Source organism: Cynocephalus volans, chromosome X (assembly GCF_027409185.1).
Source record: "Cynocephalus volans isolate mCynVol1 chromosome X, mCynVol1.pri, whole genome shotgun sequence".
In the NCBI taxonomy this organism is placed as follows: Eukaryota; Metazoa; Chordata; class Mammalia; order Dermoptera; family Cynocephalidae; genus Cynocephalus; species Cynocephalus volans.
The window spans coordinates 2,741,030-2,753,957 of NC_084478.1; positions in this window are offsets into that span (position 1 = coordinate 2,741,030).

Sequence of the window (12,928 nt, forward strand, 5' to 3'; positions counted from 1 at the left end):
CCCTAAATTCTAATCTCACCACTACCGTCTTAAAATGGAACAACCTGAGACAAGCTGCTTAATTTAATTGTGTCTCAAAGATGGGCACGGTGGTCATGGCACCGACCTTGCAGGATGGTTGTGAAAATCAAATGTATAAAATATAGAAAATGGTTAAGACTCGATACATTGTTACAAATTATTATCATTGATGTGTAATTTGGGAAATGATTGAGAGGAGTTGCATTTGGAATTGGGACAAAGTTATCCAGTTATTGGGACAGGAGCCTCCCAGTGTCCTATGTTGGCAGGGTGAGCTGATGGAGAACTTTGCCAGAGGCAGGAGACTGTAGCAAGAGGAAATGTGTTACAACCCAGTGGATATAATAAAAATTCACCTTCCTCTCACTGGAATATCCCGAGAAGAAGAAATGGCCGTGGAATTTCCACAGTTCTGTGAGAGTGCCTAAATCAATTTACTGGAATTATTCAAGTGGAAGTAAAAGGGCAGCCTCATAGGGTTAGAGAAAGCTCTGAGACATTTGAGTGACTTGTGTAACGAATAATGGTGGTTCTTGAGAGCTCTCAAGGCACTGAGAATAAAGGACATAGAGAAAAGTAGCTTAAAAAGGGAATAGCAGTTTTAAATCATCATCATAAAAAAAAGCCAAAGGCTGTAGATGTGTGTAGGGACTTAGACATGACACAGAAGGTAATGAGCTTGAGAATTGCAAACATATGTTGCTCACAAAGACTGGAAGACCCTTCCCACACTTGGTTTCATAATGACAATAAAAGTAATAATGAATAACCTTTAAAAATAGCAAGTAAAGACAAGCTAGCACCACCTTCTTAAATTGATCACCGACTGATAATTCTCACCTAATTGTTTTAATGAACTTTGTCTGACATATTCACATCCTTCTAATTAGTGTATGAATCACCACCTAAATTTTAAGCTTATTGGGATACAGGAATCCAACGCATTAAACTTTTCATCCCATCACCTGCCTCAGTGCCTTTGCCATTCCAAATCCCAGTAGATTTTGATTGAATAGTGAAAACACAGTGAGAGTGAAAAAGACAAAATAATACTTTACAAAGTCTATGATTTTTATTTCTGGTTGCCAGGGATATTTCAAAAAGGTGAAGTAAGATTTTTTTTTCAAAGAGATACCTTTGCAGAAACTTACCTGTGTTGATATCCAGTCTAAGCCTGCCTGGTCTGAACATGTGATAACCAAAGGAAGAGATGAGTGACAGGAGGGATCTCCTTAGTTGATAAAAATGATGGTGACAACAATAATGATGATGATGATGGTGATGATGGTGATGATGATGGTCGTGATGGTGATGATGGTGATGATGGTGATGATGATGATGGTGATGATGGTGATGATGATGGTGGTGATGATGGTGATGATGATGGTAATGATGGTGATGGTGATGATGGTGATGATGATGATGGTGATGATGATGATGATAGTGATGATGGTGATTATGGTGATGATGATGATGGTGGTGATGGTAATGATGGTGATGGTGATGATGGTGATGATGGTGATGGTGATGATGGTGATGATGATGATGGTGATGATGATGATGGTGATGGTGGTGATGATGATGATGGTAATGATGGTGATGATGACGGTGATGATGGTGATGATGATGATGATGGTGATGATGATGATGGTGATGGTGGTGATGATGATGATGGTAATGATGGTGATGATGATGGTGATGATGGTGATGGTGATGATGGTGGTGATGGTAATGATGGTGATGGTGATGATGGTGATGATGGTGATGGTGATGGTGGTGATGATGATGATGATGGTGATGATGATGATGGTGATGGTGGTGATGATGATGATGGTAATGATGGTGATGATGATGGTGATGGTGGTGATGATGATGATGGTAATGATGGTGATGATGGTGATGATGATGATGGTGGTGATGATGATGATGGTGAGGATGGTGATGATGGTGATGATGGTGATGATGGTGATGATGATGGTGATGATGGTGATGATGATGATGGTGGTGATGGTAATGATGGTGATGGTGATGATGGTGATGATGGTGATGGTGATGATGATGGTGATGATGATGGTGATGATGGTGATGGTGATGGTGGTGATGATGATGATGGTAATGATGGTGATGATGATGGTGATGATGGTGATGGTGATGATGGTGATGATGATGGTGATGATGGTGATGATGGTGATGATGATGATGGTGGTGATGGTAATGATGGTGATGGTGATGATGGTGATGATGGTGATGGTGATGATGATGGTGATGATGATGATGGTGATGATGGTAATGATGGTGATGGTGATGATGGTGATGATGATGATGGCGATGATGGTGATGATGATGGCGATGATGATGGTGATGATGTTGATGGTGATGGTGATGGTGGTTATGATGATGGTGATGATGATGATTGTGATGGTGGTGATGACAGTAATAATGATGATGTTTATGATGATGACGGTGATGATGGTGATGACAAGATAATGTCATCTTGCATCAGAATGGCTTTCACTCTTAACTTAGTATTTAACACATGTACCTCACATCCCTGCTGGGTTAGATCTGAGACACAGATAGTCCTGAGACACCCATCCACTAAACTGACTTTTGCACCCACTAACTTAATGGGTGTTTTTTTTGGTGGACTTTCCTACCAACAGCAAGAAACAAAATGTGAATCGTGTCTACAGTTAAAGTTTAGACATTCAGAGGTATGTTTGTTGACCTGAGAGATTAAAAACAATGTGTGTGGGGGTGGGGGGTGGTTAATGGAAATAAAGGAAAACGCCCAGGCACAGGAAAGGATGGCTGAACCCCTTAGAGAAAATTTACCAAAAGGTGAATTATGTACATTACATTGCGTCAAACTCAGTGGTAAGGCTGGATGGCCAGAGTGGCCCTGGGAACATGGATCCCTCTCACCCAACTTTCCAGCAACACATTCATACCCTAGTAAGGGGGCAAGTAAAGGGCTATGATTTCTGCCTCATGGAATTCTGTATAATTTCAGGGTCTCATCAGCCCTGATGTGTGAGCGATCCCATTTTCTGAAACAAGGAAAGAGGAGGCTTTTCTTCCCCAAATCTCACTGCTCAAACAACCATTTATGGGCTACCATGGTGACAGTGACTGGTAGAATAATGGCACCCCAAAATGTCTCCACCTCCAACTCCCTGCAACCTGTGAATATGTGACCTTACATGGCAAAAGAGTCTTTGCAGATGTGATTAAATTAAAGACCTTAGGTGGAGAGATAATCCTGGGTTATCCAGATGGGCCCCTAAGTAATCACAGTGGCCCTAACAAAAGTAAAGTGTGTTTGTCAGGTTATGGGCAGCAGGAAGTCAGAGTTGGAGAAGGAAATGTGACAACAGAATAAGAGATCAATGTGGTTGCTGGCTTTGGAGGTGGAAGGGAGCCATGACACAAGAAACGTGGGTAGCATTTGGAAGCTACAAAAGGAAATGACTCATCCCCTAGAGCCTCCAGAAGAAACACAACCCTGCCAACACATACGTCCACTTTAGCCCTGTGAGACTCATGCCAGACATATGATCTAAAGAACTGTAAGATAATATGAATGTGTGTTGTTATAAGCTGCTAAGTTGGTAGTGATTTGTTATAGCAGCAATGGGAAACTCGTACAGTTACATAAGAGTGTGAGAAGAAGCTATCATTGCCAGAGTTAGAGCAGGAGCTCCAGATTCATTGATCCAAGGTAGTGGTGGTGGAGGCTGCCTGGAGCAGTCCAGGTTGGTTGAGAGACAACCTTAGGGTGGCCGTCATGGGGATGGAGACCTATATTCAGCAGTTAAGACCAGGGTTGGGAAGAGCAGGTCTGGGGGACAGGCTTATGGATGCAAGATGTAGTGAAGTCTTACAATTTTATGTTGACTGAACACCCATTCTGAATATAAGTTTCACTTTTTCATACCCAAATCAGGGCTCAGTGACCCTTGATACACTTTCCAGTTCTACAACACACCCAAATGGTTCAAGCTGGTGGCCAGAGATAAGAACTCAGAGGTGTAACTATCTAAAACTAGCAGTAACCATCTAAAACTAGCTGAGACGGGCTTCATTTTCCTATCTCAAGTTATTTCAAAAATGTCTTGCAGTGTGGAAGCTTAGCATGGGCAGAGAGAGAGACACAGAGAGAGACAGAGAGAGAGAGAGAGAGAGAGAGAGAGAGAGAGAGAGAGAGAGAGAGAGAGAGAGAGAGAGAGAGAGAGACATGCCCTCCAGATGACATCATGAGCCTGAGCATTCTCCAGCAAGGTGCTGGATCCAGATTAGACCAATCAGAGGACTAGGTTCAGAATTGACCAATCAGCTTCTGCCTTTATCAGCCAATCAGCCCTCATCTGTGCCAAGCAATGGGTGCCGCTTCATTACCATATTTCTCCTAACCCGGACATAACCAATCCCTTATCGCCTCCTCATAGGGACTGTTTCAGAGCCAACCAATCAGGTTCACCTAGTGCCCCTTTAAAAGCCTGTTCAGCCCCAGGTTCTGAGAGACAGATTTGAGAGCTGTATGTCCTGTCTCCACACTAGTCAACTTCACCAATAAAGTCTTTCTTCTCACAAAAGCCAGTGCCATCGGGCAGTGAGCCCTTGCATGGTAGCAGAGGCATCTCTCTCCCCTGGTGGACCCGGGGAGGGAGCACTGTTCTCCTGACTCATTGCAACCTTCTTGCTCAGGATCTGTAATTAAAAATCTGTGAACTTATTTCTCATTGCGGTGGTGTATTAGATTTGTGCCTTCCACCTGAAGAACCAGGAACTGTTCCACATCAAGTTTTCCCCATGACGCCAGGGAGAACACAAGAGCAGGCTCCTAGAGGTACAACGATGGCCAGTTAAGCATAAACTGGACACAGCTCAGACAACAGCCACAAGGGCATGTGCCAGTACAAATAAATTTCCTGTGCAAGGAAACCCTTGGTGGCAGGTCCAACAACTAGCCATTAGAAGCGTTGGGCAAATGCACCCAGTTCAGTAACATGTCCCTACAGTTCACCACTGTCTGTGTGTTTGGTGCTACTCAGAGGTGCATAGGCAGAATTTGGTCAGGAACATTCTTTTCTGAGAGCCTAAAGTATTCTGCCAGCATGTCACTGTGGAATTCTAGAGAAAGAAGTCAAAGGGAGAAGTTGCCAGTTAAAGAAATGTTTTGACATGTGGATCCTATCTGGAAAAAAAAAAAAAAAAAACCTTGCAATGTTCCGTAAGCATACTTAACTATAAAAGTTATTAATAGCTACAAGTTACACAGATTTCAGAATTTATTAAATACCTAAATGTATAATTTAACCGTGCTTTAAATAATTCAGCCCTTCAACTTGCAGTAAAATTTTTGCTGCAGAATAAGTCTGGAAAACTCTTAAAAAGGGAGCGTTTGGCATTAACCTTTGAAGTAATTTTTTAAAAATATTCCAGTTTCAGTTATTTGCGAGGTGTGGTTCAGGAGATCTAGATTGGCTGTAGCACATCTATTTACCATTTGTATGCCCTGAATAAATCACTTAACTTCAGCACGTTAGTATTTTGCATCTAAAATAATATATGCAATATGAACAGGATATAAGATAATTAACTAAGCTCACCCATGAGCTAGGTAACGTGCTCTTGCAAAACAATCTCAGAAAGTTTTTTGCCTCAGTTAAATAAAAAAAAAAAAAAAATTACAGGAAAAAAAAAAAAAAACTAGGCATTAAGCCATCTGCCAGGTAAGGGAAGTATCCTGAGAAAGGCACACTGTAAACAACTACGTCCAGACCCCTTCATTTTCTGTGAGGGCAGGGTTGCTAGGCACTTTGGTCCTGGAGCCCCAGTTGAGTTCCCAAAACAAGGGGGTGAGTTCAAAAGCTAGAATTCCTGTGTGGCAGGGTGAAACCTTAGAGAGAATAAGATTGGTGAATGTTATCTCTTTTACTCCACAAGTTGGCCAGACTTGGTGACAATTTTGTCACATTGTGTTTCAAGTCACCTCATTTGGTCATCAGAGAAAAGTCCGGAGTGACTGGCTTGTCCCATGTCATATGGTAGGGGAAGGATTCTGACACAAGGCTTAATTCCAGGAGTCTATCCCCCTCACACGTCACCTCTGAGTTCATAAGGGACAGTCCAGCATTCTGAACACCACACACGTCACCTCTGAGTTCATAAAGGTGTTCTGACCACTGCACATGTCACCTCCAAGTTCATAAAGCACAGTTCAAGCAGAGCAACTATGTTGAGCAGAGTCCTTGATAGTCACACTTGTTTGGGTGACAATAATTTTTTTTTTCAGTAAAACGTGTAGTAAATGATGAAACAAAAGACTTGGAAGATAATGGAAGCCTTTGTTTACTAATCCAAAATTGTGGACTGTATTCTATCAATTTGGGAGCCAGTCCTGAGGGTTGTGCCTGGAGTGCTGGGACTCAGGCTAGACACCAGAAGCCCGGCTGAGCAACATCGTGTCACTGATGCATTCATGTGAGGAGTGCAGTAAGGAGCTTCGATGATAGTCCAGGTGAGGTCTCAAAATTGGCTTCAGAATCAGAGCAGTGAGGGACTAAGAATGGGAAGAAATGGAGGAGAGAAGTCAATGTTGCAGACACATTTCCACATTTCAACATAGCTTTGTGAATGATTGAAAGGAAAGCAAGGGAGAGTAGGTATCAAAAAGGCATCCTGGATTTGGGGACCGGGAGCTTGAGAGGGCAGTGGCAGCATTAACAAAAATAGGGAAAGGAGGAAAAGCAAAATGTAGGAGAAAGATGATGTATGGGTCAATTTCCATCGCAGTAACAAACAGCCCCAGTTTCAAAATAAATGTGCTTGTTTTCTAGGAAGGCTGCAGGTCAGCTACAGATGGTCTCTGCTGTTCTACCATCCATATGTTATCTCCATACTTTTCCCAATAATCCCATAAAGTGAGTGGTGCTATCCCTATTTGACACACAAACAGAAGCTCACATGTATGACACCCATGTTCCCACAGATATTAAAAGGCAGGACCTAAATTCAAGCCCATGTCTCATCTGTTCAAAGCCTTGTTTGGTCTGCTACGTTTTCCTAAGCCTTGGTCATTGGGCAGAACACAGCAATGCACACAAGTTCTGGTTCTGATTCTGCTACACTGCCTAGGACGGGCGAGTCACAGCTGAGGCCATATCACTGGAGCCATATTGATGGAGCCATATCATTCTAAGCACACTTGCCCAGAATTTGACTCTCCTGAGAGTCGTTGCAAAGCTTAAATAGAAAAAGGTATGTGAATATGCTTTGGAAACCATCACTATCCAAACAGTTGGGGAAATCATAGCCATACGTACAGAAACAACCAATAAATACTAAGTAGTTGTAATGGGAAAAGGCTCTGTTCTGAGCACCTTAATTTATAGTCTCACGATGACATTAAAAGGTGAATATGCTGTAAGATTTTTTTTTTCTCACAAATCTGGAAACAGGGGAACAGAGAGCTTCAACACCACACAAGGTTTTAATATCTGTACGGAGAGGTACCACCTAATATGGTGGAAATTATCCCAATAGATTGTCTAATAGAGTGCTGAATCATAAAGAAATGCCCAGTGGATCACAGTATAGACTTGCCAGACCACTTCAGGGATAAGTGGATTCCAGTGCTAAACACTAATTCTTCATCCCAACTTTGCTATGGATTATAGTCAGCTGGACTTCCCTCTCAGAGATTTTAACTTGTTAGAGACATGGCTAGTGTAGCGGACGGAATGGCAGCTGCCAAAAGACAGGTCCACTTCCTAACCCCCAGAATTTATGAACCTGACTTTATGTGGATAAGATGTAATTGAGTTAAGTGTATCAAGATGAGGTCATCCCGAATTAGGACCGGACTTAAATCCAATGACAAGTGTTCTTAGAAGAGACAGAAGAGGAGACATAGACACAGAGAAGAAGCCACGTGAAGACAGAGGCAGAGACTGGAGTGATGCGGCCACTAGTCCAGGGACGCCTGGAGCCACCAGGAGCTGGAAGAGGCAGGAAGGATCCTCCCCTGGAGCCTCTGGAGGGAGCACGGCCCTGCCACACCTGGAACTCAGACTTCTAGTGTCCATAACTATGACAGAATACATTTCTGTTGTTTTAAGCCACCGATTCTGTGGTAATTTGTTACAGCAGCCCCAGGAAACAAACACACCTGGACATGATGATCTTTTAATCAATCTAGGGATTATAACATGAAGCCTACAAGAATCACTGGTTTATTGTGTCCCAAAAAGATTAAAGAAAAGAAGACTCTGCTAAGAAGGAGGCGGGTCAGCCTGCCTCTGACAGTGGAGTTAAACTGACCCCGGACACAGGGCGAGGTCTGGCTGGCCATCCGGGGACTCACCACCCTACACCACTCCTCTGGAGTTTCATCATGAACCTCTTACTGAATTTGCACATAGGAGAGACTTGGGTTTACGTGGCAGAGGTGCAGAAAAAGCTCGCAAGGGGTTCAGCATTTTCAGATCAAATCCAGTAGCGGGAGAGACACCCCTCACCTAGTCTAACACCCAGTCCTGTGTCATTAAGACACAAACCTCAAATTACAAACCTCAGAGATAAATAGACTGGCCTCAAAGAGCATAGCCTAGTTTGCGTTTTGTTTTGCAGTGAAGACCTGGAAACAATTAAATAGTGACAATGGACTATTAGCTAAGGATTTTGCTTGTGCACACAGATTCACAGGCACATATATGAGATGTTAGAAACTAGCTGTTTGTGTGGGGGGGGAGGGACACCAGCTATCTTTTTGTTAGTATATTATTTACAAATAGTGATACAGCATATGTACTTCCAATTAATGATCTGTCCAAACCACACAGGTCCCCATTGTGGGCAAACTAGCTTAAATGCCTCTTACTACGACTAAGCCACAAAGAACTAAATAGCTTTCATCATAACTGTCCCTACTAGAAAATTTTTAATATTTTTATTTGTTTACCAGGGCTGTTATAATGAATCACCCCAAACTGGGTGGCTTAAAACAACAGAAATTTATTTTCTCAGAATTCTGGAGGCAGGAGTCTGAGGTCCAGGTGTGGCAGGGCTGTGCTCCCTCCGGAGGCTCCAGCGGAGGATCCTTCCTGCCTCTTCCAGCTCCTGGCGGCTCCAGGCGTCCCTGGGCTTGTGGCCGCATCACTCCAGTCTCTGCCTCCATCTTCACGTGGCTTCTCCTCTGTGTCTGTGTCTCCTCTTCTGTCTCTTATGAGGACACCTGTCATTGGATTTAGGGCCCACTCAAATTCAGAGTGATGTCATATTGAGATTCTTCATTTAATTACACCTGCAAAGACCCTGTCTCCAAATAAGTGCACATTCTGAGGTTCCAAGTAGGACCCTAGTTTTTTAAGGATGTTATCCATGTCCTACCATTTCAACCAAAAACAAAACACCTTTTGGAGTCTAGTCCAAATGACTGTTACTTTTTATCTGTCAGTAGACACCAGGTCCTTTGGCTTGGGGCTGTAACTTTCTTCATATTTCTGCTGTCAAAGGAGCAGTTCTTACCTCCTGTCCATTTTGTCGTGCCCAGCCATCCTTCCCTTCTTGACTGGGACATAAAAATGTCTCTCACATGGCCATCCGACCTGGTCTTGTAGTCCCCTGGAACACAACTGCTCTCTGAACCACCTTCAATATTTCTAAATTTTCATCAGACCATCCCTCATACAAACACAGAAATTTGGGTAAATGGGATTTTTTATTTTTTTTTTGTCATTTTTCTGGATGAGATTGCACTGAGGTGTGTCTAGCAGAGGAATTCTCTATACCGAGGTCGCTTTCCCTCCCTGGATCTCAGCTTCCACCTCCATACACTGAGGCAGGACCTCCCAATGAACATGTTTCTAAACCTTCCTGCTGTGAGTGTTTATCTAGCATGGAGTTTTCACACGGAAAATATGTGGCCATGTCTGGAGACATGTTTGGTGATCAAAACCTGGGGCAGGGGGTGCTCTTGCCCAAGGGGCTGGAGTCCAGGGACGCAGTTCAACCCCCTACAGTGCACAGGACAGTCCCCACCACAGAGAATCATGCAGCCCTGAATGTCCACAGTGCTGAGGCTGAGACACCTTGTCTCAGCATGAGAGACTCTATCAATCATCCATCATCTGTCAATCATCTATCATCTTTCTATATACCTATTGATCATTGATTTATCATCTACCTATGCGTCTATTTATTAACTCTCCATCATCTTCCTATATGCATCATCTATCTATATAACTGCCATCTCTCATTTGTCTATCTACCTATGGGTTTACCATCTATTTTTGGCATGAGACTGTCTATTTATATATCTAAACGATAGTCATCTATCCGTCTATCAATCAATCATCTATCCGTTCATCTGTCTACCTGTCCATTTATCCTGCTGTCTGTCTGTACCAGGGCATTTCAAAGAGTTAATGGAAAGATATATATTATCTTTAAGTTATAGTTGTCCACAAACTTTCTGTGTATAAATAAATACAAACTTTGGATGTATGTATTCATAATTTATCTGTATGTGTCTATATCTGTTTATCTATTTATCATCTCTCTATTCATATATCTACCCATAAATCATCTATCAATCATCGTTCTGTTTAAGCTATCATATCTATGCATATCTATTTTCTATCTACTTACCACTCTTCTTTCTAGCGACGTATCCGCCTATCAATCAACTATCTAGCTAGCTGTCTGTCTGTACGTACAAGGGTGCTGCAAAAAGCTCATAGAAAGGTTCATATTATCTTTATTTCTATTTCTTTACTATGGGGATCTGAACCTTTGACCCTGGTGATATAACACTACGCTGTAAGCAACTGAGCTAACCGGCCAGACCCGACAAACTTTTTGAAGTGTCCTCTGATGTGCATATCTATAATCTATCCACATCTATTTCTGTCTATCCATCTATCATCTGACTATCATCTATCTAATCCATCATCCATGTCAGTGACTCTCAGGTGGGGCCTATTTTACACCACCACAGGGGTGTTTAGCAATGTCTAGAGACATTGTGGGGGTTCCACCTGGATTGGAGAGTGCCACTGGCATGTAGGGAATGGAAACCAGAGATGCTGCCCAACACCCTCCAGTGCACAGCCTGGCCCCCACCACAGAGAATCATCTAGCCCCACATGTCACCAGTGCTGAGTTGAGACACCCTGCTCTAGCAGAAGGGCCTGTCTTTTGAGCATAAGTGCCAGGAGTACAACCTGTTTCCTACACATCTCCATATTCCCAGGGCATCTCTTTGTGCCTGGGATGCAGTAAGAGCTGTGCATAGACAGCAGATAAATACAGTGACAAATGAGACGCTGTGCTTCCCAGAGTCGTAAAACACCACGCACTCTTTCGTTTCAGTGACTGGCGTTCTTCAACTGCGGCTGGCACTGCCATTCTTAAAGTGCAGACTGTCCTGCTCTTCCCAAGTACTTATCTTAAGTTTGCTTTTTTTCCTTCCTCTCAGAGAAATCAAAAGAATGATAGTTTTGCGTATTTGAGGAATGCTAGCACATGGACCCTTAGATGATTTTTTGCAAAAGAAAAAAAAAATTCCTGGAGGATTTCCTGTAGCTCTGTTGTCTCTTAGTTCTCATATTTCTGCCTGTGTATGGGAATTGTCACCATATGAAACCGAGAGGGTCAGGCCCTGCCTTCTTGTCTGTCATTTGAACTTCTGCCTTTGACTCAGTTTCCTTACCTGTTGAAAGGTTATATAGAATAGAACTATTCAAACGTAATGGGTAAAAGCAGTTTTTCCAACCATTCTGATTAAAACCCAAATTTATTTGAAGCTCTTAAAAATGTCATTGTCACCACTGACCAGTTATTTGGAAAATATTATTTTATTATCAAATGTACAGTATATTGACCTTAAAAATACAGTAAAGCAGTCATGGAAATAACAGCTCTCGTACTGTCTGTGGGCACAGACTGACCCGGGGCAGGCGCTGCTGCTTGGACCGGATGAATAGCTCGGACACTGCAGAGAAGTTTCCAGGCTTTTCTGGAAGCTCTGGATCCAGTTTCGTGGAGGTGAGACTTAGCTTTCTCCTTTCTCTATTCTCATTTCCCTTTACCACAGCTTTCAAGATAAACTCCATATACAAGGAAATCCAATATCCCAGCCTCCTGGGAAAAGTAATGTAACAGTGGTTATTGAATTTGAAGGAGGTGGGGGAGGCCTTTTTAAAAATTTATTTAATTGCATTTCCATGTCTGCTGTAATGTATCCAAGTCTTGTAAAGACCAATAATTTATTATTTTTAATGAGACAGAAAGTATTTCTCTTTCTAGTCTCATCGTCTGATTAGAAAGAATATATATATATATTTTTTTCTATATTTTATCACTATATAAAAAGAACTCCAGGGAGAAAGTTTTTTTTTTTTCTTTTTTTCCCCCCATATAAAATGGAACCTGTAATGTATGAAACTGGGAATTTAAAAAACAAATGATCAAAAAAAGTCAATCACTCTGGTTTTAAACCCTTACTGGGCAAGCTGGAAGTGATGGAGAAAATCATTCAAAGGTGAGTCCTCTCCTTCTGGAACAGTCTATCACGTTAAAACAGCAGCGGGTTAACTAGGTGATGCACCTTCAGTGGCGTGTGGAGGCACAGTTCACCTCTACTAGGGTTTATTCTCAGTGAATTGTCACGAGGGCGGTCCAGTGGCTTTTTGCAAAACCGAAATTGCAGCGAGAGCCCAGGTACAAGGCATGCTGCAAACATGAAAGAAAGTTCCCGCAGAGGCTCAGTTCCCCTTCCCATGTCTGTGTCGCTTTGGTCAAGGTCACCCTCAACTTGAAACCCACCGGGGGGCGGGGGGGGGGCACTGTGCCCCTTACAGCTGCAACGTTCCCCCCTTCCCCCAGGCCTGGAACCCTTACA